Below are 9,704 nucleotides of genomic sequence, written 5' to 3' on the forward strand. Positions count from 1 at the left end.
TTTGAAGATTTGATGTTTTTTAATGGGTACACCAGAAATGAAGATGCCCGCATGAAAGTGCACCTTACCAAACAAATCTCCCGGTGAGGTGTCATCCGCCAGCTTGAATTCTAGCAGCAGCAAGCCCAAGAGCAGGGCAAGTATGTCATCAAAGGACACCTTTCATGTCTCTGATAAGAGCAATGGTAATCACCCATTTCCTTCTCATAAATGGCTCACCCTGTCATGATAGTACTTTTGGTAAAATTTGTGCCTAGTTGTTTTACATGCACGTTTGTTGTTTTTCTAATCCAATGGTAGCATCTCGGAAGGCGCAATATCCCAAGCATACCAAATTCTGCTTTCCACGACATGACCTACATGAAGAGTACGGTTTGAGCTTGGAAGGCAAGCTTGGGCCAGCATTTGTCTGATGAGGATGTGACAGATGAGGATTGGCTGTCAGTCTTCATAAAGAAAAGGGAGAAAGGTATCAGGCTCTTCTTGCATCAAGTGCGGCCAGAATATGCAGAAGAATGCAGGTTATTGTTTCACAAAGTGTATTAAGCCATGCCAACCAAAAAAGAAATCACGCACAAGTTTTCAACCCTTTTTGTATATGAGAGATGTCCAGTTGCCATGCAGAGTCCAAAGGGTCAGTGGAAGGTTGCATGGGCTGTTTTTGTGAGCAGGTCCTAGACCATTGCAAGAAGCTCCCGGGTGGGATGGAAAAAAAGCTCAAGAATTGGGCTGATCGCAATGAGGGCAGTGAGCAAGTGACTCAAACCACACAGTCCACTCCGAAGTCTCTCATTGACCATGGGAGGATGACAAGCAAAGGCTCTATTTCTTGCAGTTTGGGCCCTCAGTCTAATCTGAATTGCAGCTTTGTTAACCTCCAGATTTTGGCAGAAGTGGAGCACATGTTGGCTGCAAGAAAGACAGAACTAGAGTGTTTGATAAGCATACTAGGTGAATCCCAAGTCCAACTACAAAAGAAAAGGCAAAGCATGTGGAAGATAGAGGGAACATCATCAGTTGCAGCCGTGCTTCAAGGGCAATTGAGTGAGCTGCAAATAGTACATGCCAGCATGAAGGGAGTAGGTGGTGCCTCTGATTCTGAAGTTTTGGTGATTGATGCAATGATTGTTGCTCTCTCAAGTGCGTTGACCCGCCCTTGGGGCTGATGCAAGACACTCCCAGATTAGAGCCGATGTTGATCGTATAGAGGTACGCGTCAAGACTGATACATTGTGTATTAAAAGTAAACCTTGTTTTTAGGTTTTACATTATGTCTAAGCACCATAGGTATTTTAAAGGATAGTGTAAGTACCATGTTGACAAGATCAACTCTCAATATTCACCACTTGACTGGGATTGTGTTTCACATGGTACTTTCTACAAGTGCCAATGGAGTCTTATTGGTACTTAACAAGGCACTGTAAGTAGATAGAACTACTTAAACTCCACCATTTCACAAGGGTTAAATATGACATGGTACTTTATATAAGTACCAATGGATCCTTATAGATGTTTCCCTCAAGCGTAGGGATGGTAGAAACAAGGTAGAACTGTCAAATTTCACCGCGTGAATGCGATATACACCATGGTACTTTTTGTAGTACCCAATGAGACATTATTGGTGCTTTGTAGAGCTTAGGTGCGGTATCAAATAGGTCATGCTCTAAAAATTTACCATTTGACAATGGTTGAATAGATCATGGTACTTTTTGTAAGCACCAATGGAAGTTTACTGTCCACTGCTTCACAAAGCTGAGGGATACTGGTGGAAATCACAAAGTCCACGTATGTGACTATGATTTAAGGTACTTTTTGGAGCTAATTAATACAAAAGATTTTTGTATGGTAGTTCAAATTGAAGGTACAACCATGAGTACCACATAGGCACTTGTACATATTGTTGTATTACTTGGTAGAATTTATAGTACCTGTCATAGGTTTATTTAAGAAATCATATGCATTTATCTTTCAAAGTACATATTTCTCGGGCCCAAAGTACATATGACTCTTTTTCAAAGTACCATGCATGTGTTTGTACATTGTGAAATTACATATGCCTTTTTTCAAAGTACCATCCATGTGTCTATATATTGTGAAAGTACATATATGCCTTTTTGCAAAGCACCATGCATGTGTTTGTACACTGTCAAAGGACCTATTCCTTTTTTGCAAGTTCCATGAGTTCCACATAGGTTCTTTGTACATAATGTTGTATTACTTGGTAGATTTTAAAGTACTTGTCATAGTTTTATTGATAAATCATATGCATTTATCTTTCAAATTACATATTTCTTGTTTCCAAAGTACCATGCATGTGGTTGTACATTGTGAAAGTACATATGCCTTTTTCCAAAGTACCATGCATGTTTTTGTACATTGTGAAAGTACATATGCCTTTTTTCCAAAGTACCATGCATGTGTTTGTACATTGTAAAAGTACATATTTGCCTTTTTTGCAAAGCACCATGCATGTGTTTGTACATTGTGAAAGTACCTATTAATTTTTTGCAAAGTACCTTCAATGGTAAGTTCTTTTGATTGGTACTCTGAGCCTATCCTTGGTACTGTCATAAGTCCCTACAGTGTATCCTTGCTACATTTTTTACAATACTTGCAATTGGTGGTTTCAACATACCCTTGCTATCCCTTGGTACTATATGTATAAGTAATCATGATAGTTCATTTAATCTTGGACAGATGGACTAATATTTACTTCCCCTTTGTGGTGCAGAAAGAACTGCTTGACCTGGTAACATCAGAAGCTACATGTGTTGCTTAAGTCAAATTTTGTGAGAGCTTGCTAGTGCAAGTGAAGAAAGGTGATTCAATGTTGCTGTGTCCCACAGCTGGGGAGCATGGGAGTCAACTGCAGGCCAAAGTGACTGTTCCAGGATCTTTTGTTGCATGTGGTTTAGGTTTTGTGGGTTACGACGTCGTGTGTGTGTATACACTAGCATGTGGTGATACATACCATGCTTTGTGTTTTGCTAGATGAGCTACGTCAAAGAAAGTAAGTGCCAACCCCTCCTGTAAGCAGAGTGTTCAGGAATTGGCAAAGTCAATGCTTGTGCATAATGGTTGGTTTTTTATTCTCCATGTCTGCCTTGATTACTAGAGTTTGTTAAGAATGCTTTTAACTTATTTTGCACACTTTTGTGGTCTAGTGGTAGGTTCCAATCATATGCCTTATGTAGCAACATTACCAGTTGAGGTGCCAATACAGAATGTTGATACAACTCCCGATGCCCCCACTGTGGACACAGACATGTAGTCTGTTGATCAGTCAACACCAGCTGGTAGGGAAGGCTCATCCTTGGCAGGTGACAAAACTCTGGCTGGAGAGGAAGGCTTGCATGTGGCAGATGACAAGACCCCAGCTGGTGAGGAAGTCTCGCATGTGACAGGTGACAACACCCCAGCTGTTAAGGTGGAGCCCTCTAAACAGACAGAAGGTGAACCAAAACAAACGTTAACTGAACCAATGGAAGATGCTGATGTTACTTTGACAGATGTTGTAGCGTAAGAGGGAGTGGAAGCCGTGCAAAAAATGGTTCACGGTGATGCAAATCCAGATTCCCATGTCTTCCTTAGTGATATGGTGAAGATCTCAAAGAAGCAAAAGAAACACGATGATGGTAAGTTGTTTTGGCCACAGGACTTGGATCCCTATAGGCATTGAATGACTTTTATTTTCCCCCCTTTATGGTGCAGCTGGACAGTCCAAAAAGGCACGAGCAGCAGATATCACCCGTTCAAAGAAGGAATCTAACAAAGCAGAGGATGAGAGTGATGGTGAGACCTCCTTTACGCATGAATTGTTCAGGAAAATCATCTTAGCACATAGAGGAAGTTTATAGGTTCAAGCTCATTGATAGTGTGTAAGTCAAGTGTCTTGGTTTCAGGTGGAGATGGAAAAGCGACGAGTAAGGAAGTTCCGGAGTCACTGCCTCCCCCGAAGAATCCCCCCATGAAAAGTACTCCCCTCTGACATCCCAGTATTATTTCCCACCCCCCAAAGCCTCGTGTTTGCAAGAAACTGTGACATTTGTCACTTAGTGTCTTCACTCTCTTGTAATGTCAAGAATCTTTGATTCTTGCTTTTGGAATACAAATGAGAATTTTATGTTGGCCTCCATTTATCTTTTTTGCTTTATTGTAACGGTCACGTTGTTCAAGATTAAGTTTGAAATATGCAAGTTTTTTAGTTTCGAGCGTGAAGACTTTCAGTGTTGGTGTCTTTCAATGCTTGTCGCGTGATTTTGTTTATAATTATAGTTTTCGAAAGGTGCTTAGTCTATTCCTTTTCAATTTGCAACCATGTCTTTTACAAAGATACCAAAAGAAAAGGGGACTCCCAAACTGTCTGTCGAGGAAATAATAATCATCAAAGATCCACCGCCCTATGTTCCAAGCACAATCACATCGTTGCCATTCGATAACCCTACACGACCATCATTAGTGTTTGATCTTAATGGTGTTCTCTGCGCTTCATGGTTTAAATCTGACCCTCCTGATCTGGAAACTACTGCATTCGACCTCATCCAAGAGTCGAGGGACAGGTTGATTGCTATATGTATGATTTATGCATGCCCACCGAGTGGGAATTGTTGTAGTTTTCAGGTACCTCTTCGTTCCCAAGGATGCAAAACAGTTCTTAGCTTAGGCTGTGGGCTGGGCAAATTTACATCTGGAGTTCAGCAATGCTGGAAAGAGTGGACAGAATAGTCTCTACAAGTTTTAAGGGGATTTGTGACTACTTTAGCGGATGGTCAAGACAACAGCTATGTGATGTAGCCACATTCTCCTGGTAGGTGGAAAACCAGTTTTTTCAAGAATTTGAAAAATTTTCTGAAGGTGGTTCAACGATACGATGCGAGCAATGTGCTATTGATTGACAACAGTTTTTATAAATTCCATTATAATCCTCTCGGTTCCTACATCATTGCACCTAGCCGAGAGGAGCGGCGTAGTGACTTCTTGTTCAAGGTCATGAAGGAGGCTCTTGTGAAATGGCGTGATGCTACAGATCGGTCAGTCAAAGCTGTCACCTTCAATAATGTGAAGCCTACATCGGAAGACGACTATGTCAAAGCTGCACTTTGGCGTGGTGGAAAGATGACCAGTTATGAACAATACTTGAAAGGGCCAAAATTGATGCCAATGCTCTTTAAGCGCTAGTGTCTCTACATTGTCATATTATAGTGGTGTATTTGAAAAGAACTTATATAATTTTGTGAAGCCAAGTTTTGTAGCAACCCCTTGTATAAGCAGACTTGTCATTACAGCTACCTATTTGTAAGCTAACACTCTGCACAAAGCCATGTATATGCCTACTTCCCATGAGGGATGTTTTTTATGGCAACATTCAGAATGCCTCTGTATTGACTGCCTAACATGTAACTAGTCGGCAACAAGAAAATTGAATTTATAATTATTCCATTATGTCACCATTGTCGTTTTGGACTCAATTTATTTTGTGGGTAGTGTGTGCTTGGTTGTGGTTGTGGGTAGTGTGTGCTTGGTTGTGGTTGTGGGTAGTGTGTGCTTGGTTGTGGCTGTGGATGGTGTGTGAGACAAGCAAATGAAGGCTTCTACTACCATGCTATGTTTCAATATTGGAGGCCTCTTGTCATTACAATCATGTTGTTTTAGCATTCTACCACTGGAGAGTAGCACTACAAGTTCCAACCATGGTACTTGGTGTACCCAATGTGCAAACAGATATTTTAAAAAGGGACTGTGTAACCACCCACAATGGTACACTATCTTCAGAAAAATACATGTGACAATGCTGGGAGACTACCAGCAATGGTACTTAGAGTACCAAATTTACAAATATGGTGCATTCATGATACTTAAAGTACGTAATCTGCACACTTCTACAATGAAGAACGTACACTTAGAACCTGTGATTGGTACTTTAAGACTACCTAGATACCCCCTATAAGTACCTGAACAAGCAGTAAAGTGCTTGAAACCTGAACTATAGTACTTAAAGTATCAAATTTAATGATATGTTGCAAAAAGATAAAAGTAAGAATCAGGAGGCTACATTTGTGATTATGTGTTTTTGGAGGACTCAAATACAACGAACAGTGATTGTAGCAAAACAACTGTTTATCAGGCTCTAATACAGAAAGACCTACAAGACTATTGGCATGCTGTTGTACACATTTTCATAAACTTCTACAGATAATCTGAACTTATGTGGCTCACCATGTAAGGGTTCCAAGGGTATCTTGATGGATCGAACCAAGTGCAATGCCAACAACACTTTTGGCTGTTCAGGAGGGATGAAATAAACATCCTCGGTACCATCAACTAGCTCATAGTAGTATCCCTCAACCAGGTATGAATCTGGAAAAATGCAATTGTCCCAAGAATCTCTTAGCGCTCGTGTTGTTTTGTATTTCTCCTTTGAGCACCTCAAGAGGTAGAAGTCTGCTCCATCTTCGTTCGCATTCGTGGAAAAGTTGTCACCTACACGCAGAGCGTCACTGATTGCATTGTGATGTCCACCATACATAGGCAAATCTGATCCTTCGTCGTCACTTGATTGATCGCTTTCTCCATCACTGCCATCCAAGGGTTCGATGTTGAAGTACTTCCAGTTCTCGACGTGTGTGTTGTTAAGGCATCGCCTCCAGTGTTGTGGCATACAAAACAAACAAAAACATGAGAGAGCTCTGTAGCGTAGTGCACACTTGTCATTCCTAGAGTGTCCATTCACACAATGCAATGAGCGTGACCCTTCCACTCGCTTGCAATTCCATTTCCTCTTCCTAGGTACATCAGCCGCTTCGACATCCCAAAAAATTCGAGTCACCTCTGACTGGGTGTTTTCATCATGAAATTTATGTTTCAAGAAATTGACCACATCCTTGGCACACTTCATGTGCCAAGCATCAATTTTCAATTGCTCATGTGTTAGAGCCCTTTTGACGATAGCACCAGCCCCATCATGTTCTCCTTTGCCATGGCCCGATGTAAAGAAACTCCATAGCATCTCACTGCCAATCAAAGAGTAGTACCTAGATCAATCACACGTCTCAAAGACTAGGCAAGAACACAAAACTCGCACACTTGTCAATGAAAGCTAGCATACCTTGACACAAAGAAAAATGGTCTAGATGCCTTGAATTGAGCAGCACATCCGTCTGACTAGACCCAGTGCCGCTTCAAGAAGTTGAAACCTTGCTCCTGTAGCCACACACTATGAACTTGCATACAACGTTGTACAAACAATGTGTCATGCTCTTTGTCATCAGATATGTAAAAATGTATATATTTTAAGACCCTGTCAACCTCGTCCTGAACATAAGTGATGTGCACCAAGATGGTGACTTGTGAAGAGTACCAATGCATTGATTGGATTTCATTTTGCTCCTTGAAAGAGTAATTTTCAGAAAAGTCTATAACAGAGACTACCACCTCTCTAGGAAACCTTTGAATGCAGTCTTTGAATTGTTGAGATTGCCACCTGGAAATAAAATCATGTTTGATGTAGATGGTTAGATGATTATCAAGGAAGGATATAAAGTCCTTGCATCCCATCTCCTTGACCAGTAGATCGTTGTGCTTCTTGCCTTCTTGATGGGATGACGCAACGTCTTCAAACACCTTTATTGAAATCTGGAATGCATTTTCAGATTTTTCTCTTGGACAGAGCACTAACCGCTTTGATCCACATTGATCACATTCTCCCTTCAAGCAAGACAATTTATGAAACGTAGACTCATCTGGCTTTGGACATAATACCATCTCAGCCAAGCTGTTGATGCTAGTGTGTACGTAGCATCTCCACACTTTCCTAGGACCTCTTCTGTGAAGCATATATCACAACTGCAGCCACAACCTTCACTGTGCACTCCTGTCTTGTTTTGTCTCATTTGGTTGAATGCTTCCTTGATGTATATCATCTGTATGTGAGAAATACAGCAGCAAGTGTAACTATCCTTCAACTTGCAAACAAACCAAGGCTTCAATCCTTCACAATATCTAAGAGAGATCTTGATGTGTGAATACTGCATTTGGAATCTCCTATAGAGCTCCAACTGTCCAGTGAAAAGTAAATCTCATCAAAACCTGTAGTCAAAACAAGGTCAAAGTCATTGTAACTTGAATTTGCTACCTAACATTGTACTTTCCTAGACCTTTCATTAGGTACTAAAGTACCTTAGACACTGTAAATGGTACTTTAAGAAGTATTAATTTCTGCAAAGTACCTAAGCCTCTGCAATTGGTACTTTAATAAGCACCACAAAGACTACCTCTAAAGTACCGATATACCTAGATTTGGTATTTTGGAAGTACATGTTTGGTCTCATGCTAGCTTTAAGAAGTATCAATTTCTGCAAAGTACCTAAGCCCCTACAATTGGTACTTTAATAAGCACCACAAAGACTACCTCTAAAGTACCTATACCTAGATTTGGTATTTTGGAAGTACATGTTTGGTCTCATGGTAGCTTCTACCTAATCTCAAGGTACCTTTGTAGCTTCCAAGTACCCTAAGAGGACCTAATAGTATACATGCATGGTTATAAAGGACCTATGATTTCACAAAGGTTGTTTTAAACTACCATTGAATGTACATTGTTCATCCAAAAATACCCAAATAGGACTTATGAGTTTACATTGGTGCTTTTGAGCACCAACCCCTATGTGACAGGAAAGTATTACTACCATCTACATGTAGGTACTCAAGGTAATCTTCAAGCTAATATACACCTACAAAGTAACATATAGAAAATTTGGTAGTATTGAAGAGTCTATGCAGCTTTCCCCAAAGTACCTTTGATTGCTTTTATGTATACTTGAGGTACTTGACTCCCCCTTCGAATGCTAGTCCTCCAGAAGTACCAAAAGATTACCCTTTGGAGCCTACACACCTCTCGGGCTTGATAGACAGCATTATACTTGATGTAATACTACCTATATGTAGTTACTACCTATGTACACATGGTACCTATACTATTGCATACAAGAGAACAAAATAATTCAATCATTTTCAGAGCATACATGTGACTCGTCAAGCAAATATATTGGATGCTTAATGTAATATTTTTGTCCGAGACGTTTCCGGCACACATCCTTTTTGTTTGGCAACACTCACATCTCCATTTGCCAAAAAGCAAAAACATTGTCTCTTATCTCCTATGTGATCCAACGGCTTTGAGGCTATTGGCTTTGGCATAATTGCAATGGAAATACTCCCGCCTCAGCCTGTTTTAGTCGTTCATTAGCTGTTGCAAAATTTCGTCGATGCAGCCTTGTGAACCTCTCCATCTCCGAATTTCTTATAGACCTTGATGGATCCCCTTCTCTATTCACCAGCATCATGCATAAAGCCCTTTTAAGTTTCAGCTCCTCTTCAGACAAGGATGCTTTGACTTTGGTGATTGTACCCTGTATGTTGGAGAGTATAGATTTCTCTACTCCATGGTGCAACCGTTGAAAAGCTAGCTTCTCTAAAAGCAATCGAAAGGTGGCTTTCTTAGCTTCACAATTCATGCCTTCTGTAGCTTCTTGCCAGCAAAGCACCATTGTTGTGCAAACTATACTCATATCTTCTAGCATTGACAAGCATGATGTATCACATTCTCTTTTCCTTTGACGGCTCTCTCGTTTTGTCATGGCCTAATACTGTCACATCCTGCGTATGGCTTCTTGGCAAATTGAAGTTGAGTACTCGGTGCAGCCATG

The 9,704-nt window shown here is 40.6% G+C and overlaps 1 pseudogene; it reads right to left on the bottom strand.

Annotated features, from left to right (window-relative positions):
• Window positions 1-1,968: 1,968 nt before the first annotated feature.
• LOC147419774 (uncharacterized) lies at window positions 1,969-7,919 on the bottom strand (annotated as a pseudogene).
• Window positions 7,920-9,704: the final 1,785 nt, after the last annotated feature.

The sequence above is a fragment of the Adiantum capillus-veneris genome, chromosome 29, assembly GCF_014529385.1.
Source record: "Adiantum capillus-veneris isolate H3 chromosome 29, ASM1452938v2, whole genome shotgun sequence".
Lineage (NCBI taxonomy): Eukaryota > Viridiplantae > Streptophyta > Polypodiopsida > Polypodiales > Pteridaceae > Adiantum > Adiantum capillus-veneris.